This window comes from Triticum dicoccoides, chromosome 4B (genome assembly GCF_002162155.2).
Source record: "Triticum dicoccoides isolate Atlit2015 ecotype Zavitan chromosome 4B, WEW_v2.0, whole genome shotgun sequence".
NCBI classification, from domain to species: Eukaryota; Viridiplantae; Streptophyta; class Magnoliopsida; order Poales; family Poaceae; genus Triticum; species Triticum dicoccoides.
In genome coordinates, this window is record NC_041387.1 from 587,506,175 (window position 1) to 587,518,278 (window position 12,104).

Consider the following 12,104-nt stretch of genomic DNA (forward strand, 5'->3'; position numbering starts at 1 on the left):
ACACTCATGAACACGGTTTGTATCTCTCACACACACCCACATAGGTGAGGAACGTGCACGAAGAGAAGAGGTGCATGCACGACGCACGTACTCCCGTCTCTTTCCCAACCACACCCGCGCGGGTACACAGTGGAGCTCATTTCTATACGAAAAAGGCATCCCACGTGGTAATTTGGCACGTGTACTGGTTGTCCACTTGGTGGAGGGAGGATCGTCTACCACGGGTGAACAAACAAATTGCGACTTGATGTGTTATGTTAAAAAAGAGGCAAACCATGTGGGGCATACCTTAGAGGCAAGGCTCTATACACTGGAGTACTTTTGATGTGTCCCGTCAACTAGCAGAACGAGGAGAAGCTTGCTTAGTACGCCGTCTCCCCCGCCCACGGGCGCGGTGGCTCGCAGGATGAGGTGAAGCTTGCTCAGCCTTATGCCCGCTCCCTCGCCCATGTGCGCGGTGGCTCGCAGGACAAGGAGTAAAATTTACTACTCCCTCCGTTTACTCCTCGTCCCTACTAATACCTTGGTTATAGAGATTATATCATATTGTTTGGAATATATATATGTCCTTTAGTAGATTTCAGTATGAACTACTAGTACATACTCCAAACACTGATGTATATAGATGTATTTTAGAGTGTAGATTCACTCATTTTGCTCCATATGTAGCACTCTCCCTCGCCCCCCGACCCTCGCCCACGTGGTGGACGTGCAGCAATTCATTCGGTCTCATATAGCCAGAACGATATATACTGCACTACCATTATTGCTCGACTTCCTGAAGAAGGGAAGAGACAATCGCAAGGCTAATATTTTGGAGATGCCAAGTGCAAGGTTATAGGAGAACGAGTAGTAGGTGTCGCGTCATTTATAAATAAAGTTTTTTTTCTTCAGTGGCATGTACGCAATATGATAGGTTCATATGGAGAGAAAAGGAAACTGCTCCACTATATACATAGTCAGGACGGGCCAGCCTACACGGTTGCTTGCTGGGGTTGCTCTCTTCACACTCTCTCGCACAAAATGATTGTGGCCACATCTGTAACATCCCGGCGGATCACGTCCTCTTGGGGAAGGGGTGGATGCTTAGTGTAGATGCGGTGGCCGTCGCCGACGGTGAAAACCCACTGTCGACACGTCCCGATCAGGGGTCCCCGCCATTCTATCTCACAAAGCCGGTGATGTTGCCTTCTTCCCTTGCTCACTGCCGCGATGTGGGCAGTTGCCGCCTCCCGCCGCGCTCCTCGAGGTTGAGCTACGTCCCTCAGGTACAACTCCCTTTACAGCCGGCTTGCACCACTGCTCCAGCTGCCCACATCACTCCCTGTGGATATTTATCTACTTCTTTGCCCTGCACATACCTCTACTGGCTTCTACGTACTATATTTGTGATGAGTTTATGTCTCATCAACTAGTCCTGGTAATCTTATTATAATCACGCTTCTTCAATTTCTTTGCCACAGGGATGCTCATCTCGATTTTGGTGAAACTGCACAAAATGATCCGATGGTCAAAAGTTTGCAAACTTCATTTATTAGGAAGCTCGAACGTTGCCAGCAAATTGAAGCCTGGTCAGGGTTCACGGTTCAAGGGCTAGGGACTGCATGGATCGTTTTTTTCTTTAGCTGCCTCTGTTCCAAAATAAGTGTCAACTTTAGTAGTAGTACAACTTTGTACTAAAGTTTGCACAAAGTTGAGACACTTATTTTGGAACGGAGGGAGTACATATTTGCTATGATCTGTCAATCATTGAGATGCAATAGCATGCATGTTAGTCTCCTTTGTATTTGATGAAATGTTGCAAAGGGCAACCTTGGACGCAAGATACATGTAACAGAAGCTGGAAGCTTCATAGCATTGTACAAATTTATCTCGCTGATAAATTATAGTACGTGCTATACTAGTACTTCATCCGTTCCTAAATATAAGTCTTTGTAGAGATTTCACCATGAACCACATGCGTATGTATATAGATGCATTTTAAGTGTAGATTCATTCATTTTGTTCCGTATGTAGTTCACCTAGTGGAATCTCTACAAAGACTTATCTACTAGTAATAGCTAGCCCCCACTACTAGGAATTCTCTAGCCTCTCCTTGAGCCACATCATCAAAATTGATGTAGCCGTTAGATGAAGTAAATCAGTTCATAATAGCCGTCCAATCTAGACGTTGAGAGGCTCCGCACTAAGCCACATGCAAGCATGCAGAAATACCGTGGCACATGCATGTGAGTGGGTTCTAAATTACATCAACATGTCTGCATGCAAGCATGCACCGGTAGCATGCATGTAAGTGAGCTTTTAAGTCCCATTAACATGTCAAAAAGAAAAATATAATCCCATTATGCAGTAGGAGTTGGCTGATCTTTTTTCCTTATGTTGGATGATCTAAATGATGATGGGAGTTTATTTAGTTTGGCTACCACATTTGTCATGCGGTTATAGAGGTTTTTTTAGTTCTATGAAATTGATAATTTTGTGCAGAGAGATATACGGCTGTTCCGCGGCAACACGCGGGGACTCATCTAGTAATATTTAGGAATGGAGGTAGTACTATGTAAAGAGTTAGGTGTCGCACGGTGATAGTGTGAGGTGGGCCATGTAATCACCGAGCCTGTGTGTTTTCACTGCTCTTGCACTCCTTCGCTGTAAGAATGGAGAAAATTGTAATCTAGTAGTAGTAGTACCTCCTTTCGCCGAAAGCGTGCGACATCCAGCAGTCCTACCACCTAAGTAATAAAGACCAATGAGCCGTCAAATCACATAGACCCAGCAGTAAGTTGGACGAACGAAGCAACCATCACTCTTGCGCCAGTGAGAGGTCACGTCCGCTCTGCCCGGGCATGAATGCGGCACCGATTCTTTGGAGCGGCGCTGACCGTTTCGGGCACGAAGCACGCGCGGGCGATGGAGGGACTTTGGGTGGGCCAGGCTCGTCGGGAGCGGGCGTGACAGCTGTCCGCATGTCCCTACCGGACATGCCCAGAAACGAGAGGATGCACCGACTCTCGCGTCTAAAATCGTACACTACACACCATCTCACTGTAGGAGTAGGTCGACTTGTTGCTCTCTCTAACACACACATGATGTTAAACACACACACGCACACGCACGCACCTTGGTCCCGTTGCACCTTCTAACGTGACTTATTACACCTAGACGAAGGGGGTAGTAAGTATACGAGATACGGTGGCACACTGACTTAAGTCGAATACAAGTGCCCAAAATTTGTGTGCATGTTATAATAAGGATTCACTTAAAATAGTACGTGAGCGAACAAAGGGATCAATTGGACAGTGTTCCCGAGCAGTAGCGAGATGTGTGAGGTAAGATACACCGTTGGCGCTTTTAATTTTTCTTATTAATTTGTTTGTTTCACCCTCTGACTGGTGGGACCCAACGTACTATGTGGAGAGAGGTAAGCTGACTAAGGCTGCATTATTTCTGCACCACTGTGGATAGTCTTACCACCAAAGCCACATGACACGATTATGATTGAAATCCTAATGACTCTCACACACACAAAAAAACACGGCATGGTTGTCACACGAATGCAGGAATGTATAAAAGGTTATTTTCCTCTCGTTGAACATAACGGGAGGGTTGTGTAGCTGGTTAGCCTGCTCGCTCATCAAACTTGAGGTCTCGGGTTCGATAACTATACTTGAGCATAATTTGTGCCAAGAGGATTCTTTGACTGGTCAAAATGGATGGATATGGAGCTATACAATCTCGTAGTGACCGTATAATCACTTCATCACGTATAAGCTGCAGCCTCTGCACTTGTTTTCTAGGGTTTGCATGCTTCACACTCTCTCTCCAGTATATATATACACGCTGGAGCCTCAGCGCTTGTAAATGCTCTCTTCACACACTCTCGCCCTCTCCGTATCTAAACAAGACTTCGTTGGCCTCTCTCTCTCCTCACTGCTGCTCAAAGAGCCGGCGATCCGTCCGTCGGGAAGGGAAGGATAACGCTGTCACCGTCGGCGAGGGAGGGAATCCACTACCGGTGCAGCTATTCACTTTCCACCCAGCGGCGGCGCGGGAGGGCCTCCGACCCCTTCTTATTTGCCGCCGTCCCATCGCCCACCGAACCACGCCCCAAGAACCTTAAGGTATAATTTACTTACTCCACATGCATTGCTCTAGCTACATGTATACCATGAACCTAGGACGTGGTTCAAAGAGGAAATGAAGGGGGAAAGTTGTATAGCATGAATCTAGGACGTGGTTCAAAGAGGAAAGGAATGGGGGAAAGTAGTGGGGAAAGTTGTATCGCATAAATCTAGGACGTGGTTCAAAGAGGAAAGGAAGGGGCGAAAGTACTAGTTCAAAAAGGAAAGGAAGGGACAAGGCTGTAGAGTTTGAGCAGGACTAGATTTGTTGCGCTCACATAGGGAAAGGTGTCTAAAGATAACAAAACTGGGACCAACACAAATATGCTCCTTGGTTGTTTGTTCTTTGTTGCAACAGATTGTGCATGACCACAGTACATCGGTAGATGCACATGGTGCTGGTGCGTCCAGTGTCTCGTGCAACTCATTAGTTGTTGTTAATCTAAGGCCCTGTTTGGTTAAAAACTCCCTAGTCCCTACCTTATTGGTTCCAGGGACTAAACATGGACTAGAGGTTATTAAATGACATGCTAAAAGACCATGTTACCCCTAGTAATGAACTAATAGAGACAAGGTGCGATGCGTGGCAGGGGCAACTATTGGAAAAAGTCCCAAAAAGACTCCCTTGGGGTCTTCTTTCTTTAGTCCCAAATGCCCACTTTTAGTCCCTAAAAGTCCCTCTTGTTTGGTTTAGATGGGACTGACACGGAGTTTTTTTAGTCCCTACACCAAAATGTCCCTGTAAACAAACACCCTCTAATAATGTCGCTGGAAAATTGATGCAATGCCACAGTTAAAAGCAAATTACATGTTTAACGAATTTTATTGTTAATATAATCACTATGTTAATATTAATCAATGCCACCATTTGAGAAATGCTAATGTCTTGCTTTCTTTCCCATTTAGATAAGGTAGATGCTTCTTTTTGTTGGCTTATGTGTCATCCACCGTTATTGACCACTAATTGTTTCCTTTGCACCTCTGTGTAACAGGGTTATCTACTTCACCTCGTTGCCATTGTGACCTTTTGTTGCACTGCACAAAACACTTTTGTTTTAAGAGTGTTTTGTGCAGTTCAACCAAAATGTCACACCGAAAATGTTGCTTGATTGCTTGATCTTATTGGAACTGCACAAGAGGAGATCTTACTTCCTAACCGTTAAGGCAAATTTGGTTCAGATCTTCTTCTTGTGAGTTGTTTGAATTCCGCATCATGAGAGGTCAGTACTAGCCTTCTTTCACATGATTCTGCAGTGTGCTTTCATATGTTGTGCTACTTTTACGATAATGTTGCTTGATTTTAGTGAACTGTACAAATGGAGACAAGACTTCCAATCTACATGTGAACCATAATATCCCATCGAGGTAAGATAAGGATATTTCACAACTGTTGGCCTGTATTTTGACACTTTAATCAGAAAATTAAGTTCAGTACTATACTTGTGCTCCCTAATTGACATGCCAAATCTTACATTGAAGGCGAAGCTTGTCTATTATTGAACCAAGTGATGAAGGGGAAGAACAAGCGGAAGAAAAACAAAAATCAACTCCCGGTGCTGTAATGAAGCACTAGAACTGTGATGACATAAGTAATGATATAGTTTTGCATCTTAATTTATTGCTATGGATGGAACGAGCAATTGTTTTGCCACTGATTTGATGCCACTCTTAATGTAATACGTAATTATCTCTACTTGTGCAAACAGGGATCTTCTTTGAACATGCCATATATTTTAGTGGAACTGCACAAGAAGATGTTGGAAACATTAAACTAATCGAGGAGTATATAGTAAGCATGGCCACCACCGTAGATAGCAACAGATGGTTCCGTAGAAGTGCTTCATATGTATGCTCTACACAATAATCCTCCTGACAAAGTTTGGTACTCGCCCACTGATTTCATCCATATGATTGAGCTTTGTCATCTCTATTGGTGTTGTGCTACTGTTTAGATACTGTCATGAAAAAGTGGTATTGTCCTTGAGAAGTGCTTCATCTGTGCTATTTTAAATATTTCCTTTCCATTTTTTCGAGCAAACAGGGATGCTAGCATTTAGTAGTCCTCTTGTCTTTGCACAACAGGATCATGTTCCTCTGAAGAAGAATATGGAGTACGTGAAGTGACTAGTTCCGATTATGCCAGGATGAAGAAGCCATGTCTATCTTCTCATCAGAAGGAGCAGTTGAAGGATGGTTACATTACTCCCCACAAGACCAAAGTAACTTCAGCTCAGAAGGACTAACAAATCTCCATTTTTTTGCTGTGATGCGCGAGTACAATGTTGTTCTAGGATTCTTTTTGGTGAGTTCCATTTTTCTAAAAGTGTGCTCTACATGGACCATGTATGTGCCTATTGAAACTGTCAATTCATAGTACAGTTTGCTTTATACTAATCACTTTTTTGTAGTTGTTCAAACAGGGGTGCTCAGCTTGATTTCAATGGGAATTGCACAAAATGTTCGTGAATACATCAAATCATTCATTTCCACCACAAGAAAGGAGGTGCCGATAAGTTCAAGGCGTTGCAACATATAAGGGCGAAATCATACAAGCTACGCACGAATTTGGTTGATTTTGGTGGAACTGCACAAAAAGAACAGCTGGTTTATTTAGCACGAGGTGCCATGTCAATGTCCGAACTGATGCCAAACCCTGCCCATTCCACAATCGTAGGCATTTTATATTTTGGAATGGGACAACCTTGTCAAATTTTGCTCATTGATTTTAACAAGACATGCGTTTGATATTTTCGAATGGGACGCCCTTTGCTGTCAGCAGCGTCAGTCAATTTTTTTCTTTATTCTTTAGTTGTGAAGTAAATATTGCCTCTGACATGTGAGTCGCTGAGATGCATAATCATCGATTGATTTGAATGTTCTCTATGAATTGCTAGGTCTGTGTGTTTGATTGCAATGTACAGAAACGCTAAAAAGCTGCTCAAACTCTTTGTACTCCTTCTGTTCCTTTTTACTTCGCACATTGTGAAAGTGCATACTTTTTTGTATAAGATTGGTCAAAGTAGAGATACTTTGACTACAGACAAAACTTGTATGCATACTAGAAAGGACCGGAGGGAGTACATGTGAAACTGCTGCAAACGAGGTGATCACCCTGGGAATAATGCTAGCACGTATTGTTTTGCATGTTCATCCAATGCCAGTGATACAGGAATTCGAACTAATCAAAATAAATTCATTCATACACGGTCGGATTTCATATAAACATGCCGGATTTCATTACATTTCATATATTCTTCAACTAAAAAGGGGTGTGCTAGAGGCATAATTAATTAACGAAGCTACCCACCTGTGTCCCGCTGAGCCGGACAGAAGCTTCAGTGACTTAACTGCAGGTGCAGTTGCGTAACTGACATGTGGCCTGTTGGGCCCACGTGTCAGTCAGCCAACTGCACCAATAGTTAAGTAGAAGCAGCGTTCTTCTCTAGGGCAGCTCTCCGGCTCCACGTCGCCGCCAACAAGCTAACCGACCGTCAATGGTTAACCCGCCTAGCTTGGCTTCAACCGGAGGGTGGCAGCGGTGGCCTTACTTGGACCCAAGCGTCGGTGACCTACCGTGTTCTACTCTTCCTCGTTTTCTGTGAGGCGCGGCCTCATTGGTAGCGGGGCGGGGCCTCGGCAGAGCCGGCGATGTCCTCTATCTCGTTACCGGCGGGCGGCGCCTCAGCGGAGCGGTGGAAAACCTCCCCCACGTTGCCGGCAGGGTGGGGCCTCGGCTGAGCCGGCGATGTCCTCTGCCTCGTTGTTGGTGGGGCGGGGCCTCGATGGAGCCGGCGGTGTCCTCTGCCTCGTTGTTGGCACCGTGGGGCCTCGGCGGAGCAGGGCCTCGTCGACGCCAGCGGAGCGGGGACTTGTCGGAGCCGGCATTGTCCTGTGCCTCGTCCTCGGTCTCGCCAAACAGTGCCTCGCCCGCTTCATTGCCCTCTTTGCTAGCCTCTTTGTAGGCGACCGCAGCCTCCGCCACCCGCATGCGGTACCGCCAGCGCTTGAGGCGGCCCTTGTGGGCGGAGCGATACGAGTCGAGCGGCGCCTCTTGCTCCACCCGCTCCACAGCGATCTGCTCCTCCGCCTGCAGGTGCTCCTGGAGGAGATGGTGGTTGTAGGCGGTGTCGGCATGCGCCTCCCGGAACTGCTCCTCACGCATCTGCCTCACTGTGTCCATATATTGGGCACGGGCCTCGCCGATGGTCATGGTGCAATGCACCGTCGAGGATGGCGCGAAGGAGGGGGTTGGCGCCGGATCGTCAACTACCATGTTCTCCATTGGGACGTCGTTGTCCTTCGGCTGCCTGCCGGCCAGCCGATCGGCAGCAATGGTTGCCATCTTGGTATGTCGTCCGCCCGTCCCGAAGAGCATTGGCGCGTGAGGAAGCCATGGTGGGTAGTAGTGGTGTGGACAAGAGAAAGGGAACAGATGTGGATGACTGTGGCTATGGCCGGCGCAGCAGTTTATATAGCAATGGTGGGTGGGCGGAGGGACGGACGTGTGGCGCCGGAGTAGCCATCTCGGCAACCGCGTATCATTAATGTGGGTGGCAGATGGACGGATGTACGACACTTGTGTCGTTTGAAGGCGGAGCAATCACCTGCACCGGGAAGCGGGGCGGGCGGCGCTGACTGTTTCGGGCGGAAAGCGCGCGCGGGCGAGGAGATGACTTTACTTGGAGAGGATGACAATGGGGACCCACTAGGTCCATAGCCTCACGTATGCAAGTGCCTCCTTATTTTATTATATATATATATATAATTTATTTTGCTTCCTCCTGGTTTCCTGACATCACGGTCCCACACCATTGTCAACCTATGTACTCCCTCCTTTCCGGTTTATAGGGCTTATCTCAAAGTTTTAGTTTTTCCATTTTATAAGGCTCAATTTGGTTGTTTTCCATCACATGTTCAGATTCCAAGGGGCATTAAATCATTGCGTGCAAGTATTAAGAGAAAATTGACCAATGCATGTACTTTATGCATGCATGCATTGCAATTAATGCATTGATAAACATAATTTTTTAGGATAACAAGAGCATTAATTAGGTGCTTATGCAAAACTACAAAAAGTATACCACCACTCGCCATCTACCTTGATTGGTGAGATTTTTGAATTGAGCACTATAAACCGGAAAGGAGGGAGTAGTCAATAAACGAGAGAATTGCACAAGAAGCGGCCGATAGATGGGACCAAGCAGCTCGAGCAGTATTTGTGTTTTTGAGGTGTGAGCACCGCAGAGTTTTTCGATGTTTAGCCCAGATATTAATTTTTCTCCTCTGAACAACAACGAAAACATCGCTGCAGGTATTAACTAGGAGGGTTGTGGCCCGTCTAGCCCAGGCCAGATATCCAGCCCAGATATTAATTTTTTTCAAGCTGAAAATGGCTAGCCCAACTATACTTTTTTTAGGAATACCCAGGCAAGGTCAAGTTGTTATTCTCCGCCCCGCTGGGCTGCAAATCTTTCCTAGGAGGGATGCATTAGGCTTAACAAGAAAATGGGCTTTAAGAAATAATAAATGGGATGTAATTATAAAAACTGGGCAGTAACTATAAAAAATGCACCAAACACGTGATTACTTTATAAAATATTATTTTTGGATATTGAAAATTTTAATTTCATTAATTGTTGCGAGCGCAATGTTTCGTTGGATTTTTACGTAATATAAATTTATATTTAAATTGTATTTAATCTAACTAGAAATTTCGGGATAAAAATATTTCGGATCCCATCAAAATGTGGGAATTTTATTGAATTCTGTTTTGAACGGTTGGTTGAAATGGGATGTACTTTTAACAAACTGTAAATGGGTTGTGGTAAATTCCATTAGAATTCAAAAATGGGCTACACATTCTTGCAAATCTCAAATGGGCAATAAGTTCTCTGCCACACACTTCTGGCCTTACTAAGTTGACGCATCCCCTAAAAAACAGAATTGACGCGTATGCAAGGCTTTGTCAACTTATAGCCAACACATGTTTCTAGCAGCAGTGGCCGTTGGATGTCCATCCAACGGATGTCGTGCTTCTTCTTCAATCTCGGATATTCTAGCTTCACCCGCCCAAAAAATGATTCCTCCCCCTGACATCTGGGGCGCACCGTTTCGAAAATTGACATATGGGCCTACTAAGTTGACGTACCAAGGGCTTTGTCAACTTAGTCACTATAAACAATTCTAGCTGAAGTGACCGTACGATGTCCATCCAATGGCCGTCGTGCTTCTTCAACCTCTGGTCTTCTTGCTCCAGCCGCGCAAAGCAGCGCCGGTCGTGTCGCCTGCTCCTGCCTCCCGTGGCCAGCTATGTTGCCACGGAGGCCTCACCGCCCCCTACTACTCCCACCGCTGGCCAAGCCATCCCTCCACTCACCCACACCCCCTGTTATTCTGTGGTGACGGCAGCGCAGCCGAACTAGTGAACCCTTGTACTCCTCTCCGCGTGTGCATCCACTGCCGCGTCTTCCCCGGCTCCGCGTCGTCCCCTTCCTAGGCCTCGCCGTCGTCCACCGCCGTGGTGCTCTCGGCGCGGCGTGGTCAACATGGTCAAGGAACGACTTCCATCGGACGTGGACTATACGTGGAGAGGATGACAGCTGGGTCCATGGCAGCCGCAAGGAAGTGCCTCCTTATTACGTGCAAAATAATTATTCCTCCACCTGACAGCGGGGACCCACCAGACGGGCCACCGTATTTTAGAAAAAAATGCTTCGCCCCATGACAGTTGGGACCCACGAGCTACATCTTCGCACGCAAGGAAGTGCGTCTGGGAAAAAAACGATTCGCCCCCCTGACTGCTGGGACCCACCAGCTACATCTTCGCGCGCAAGGAAGTGCGTTGGAAAAAAAAACGATTCGCCCCTCGACTGCTGGGACCCAGCAACTACACCTTCGCACGCAAGGAAGTGCGTCCGGGCAAAAAAAACACAAAACGATTCGCCCCCCTGACTGCTGGGACCCACCAGCTACATCTTCGCACGCAAGAAAGTGCCTGACAGTCGGGACCCACCTGGTCGAAGCGTATGTAGCGTTGTCATTCTGGTCGCGAACGTGTACGTACATATATACTGGTCGATGTAGAGGCACACACGTAGCATGTACACGTATGTACAGCGGCCAGTGTGCAAGAAAGAAAATACGTCCACGTACGTACATACGGGTAGGGTCTCGAACGCCTACTCGCGCATACATACGGCCAGGGCTCGTGTACATGGCTGGGTCGGAACGGAGAAACAACGTCGTTGTCGTGTTCATGGGGAGGCAACAGAATGCGTCGTGTTCATGGGGAGGCAACGGAATGCTCGTGTTCATCGGGAGGCAACGGAACGCGTGGGAGCCAACCGGCTGGGTCGGAACGGAATGCGTGGTCATGTTCATCAGAAGGGCTTGGACAGAACAAGTGATGCAACCGAGGCCTGGCGTACCGCAGAACGGAGGAAACAGACCTCCTACATTCTAAACGGGGTCCTGTTGATCAGGAGGGGTCTGGCGTACCGCAAAACGGACAAAACGGACCTCCTACGGTCGAAACGGGGGTCCTGTTGATCGGGAGGGGTGTGGCATACCACAAAATGGAGGAAACAGACCTCCTACGGTCGAAACGGGGTCCTGTTGATGGGGAGGGGTGTGGCGTACCGCAAAACGGACGAAACAGACTTGTGTTGGAGCGCTGCGGTCGAAATGGGGGTCCTGTTCATCGGGAGGGGTGTGGCGTACCGCAAAACGGGACTCCACGAGATACTGTTCATCTCCACCGTCGACCTCCTCCAGCCTCCACGGGCTACCGTTGACCTCCTCCAGCCTCCACGGGCTCCTGTTCATCCAGCCTCCACCGCGCGCTACTCCACCGGCTACTGTTCAACCACCCCTCCACGGGCACCCCTCCACCATCTACTGTTCATCTAGCCCTCCACACCACGGGGTCCTGTTCAACCACCCCTCCACGGGCACCCCTCCATCATCTACTGTTCATCTAGCCCTCCA

At 47.3% G+C, this 12,104-nt stretch overlaps 1 pseudogene; it reads right to left on the bottom strand.

The window, feature by feature from the left end:
• LOC119292845 overlaps positions 1-12,104 on the bottom strand; it is a 44,797-nt pseudogene that overhangs the window by 26,844 nt on the left and 5,849 nt on the right.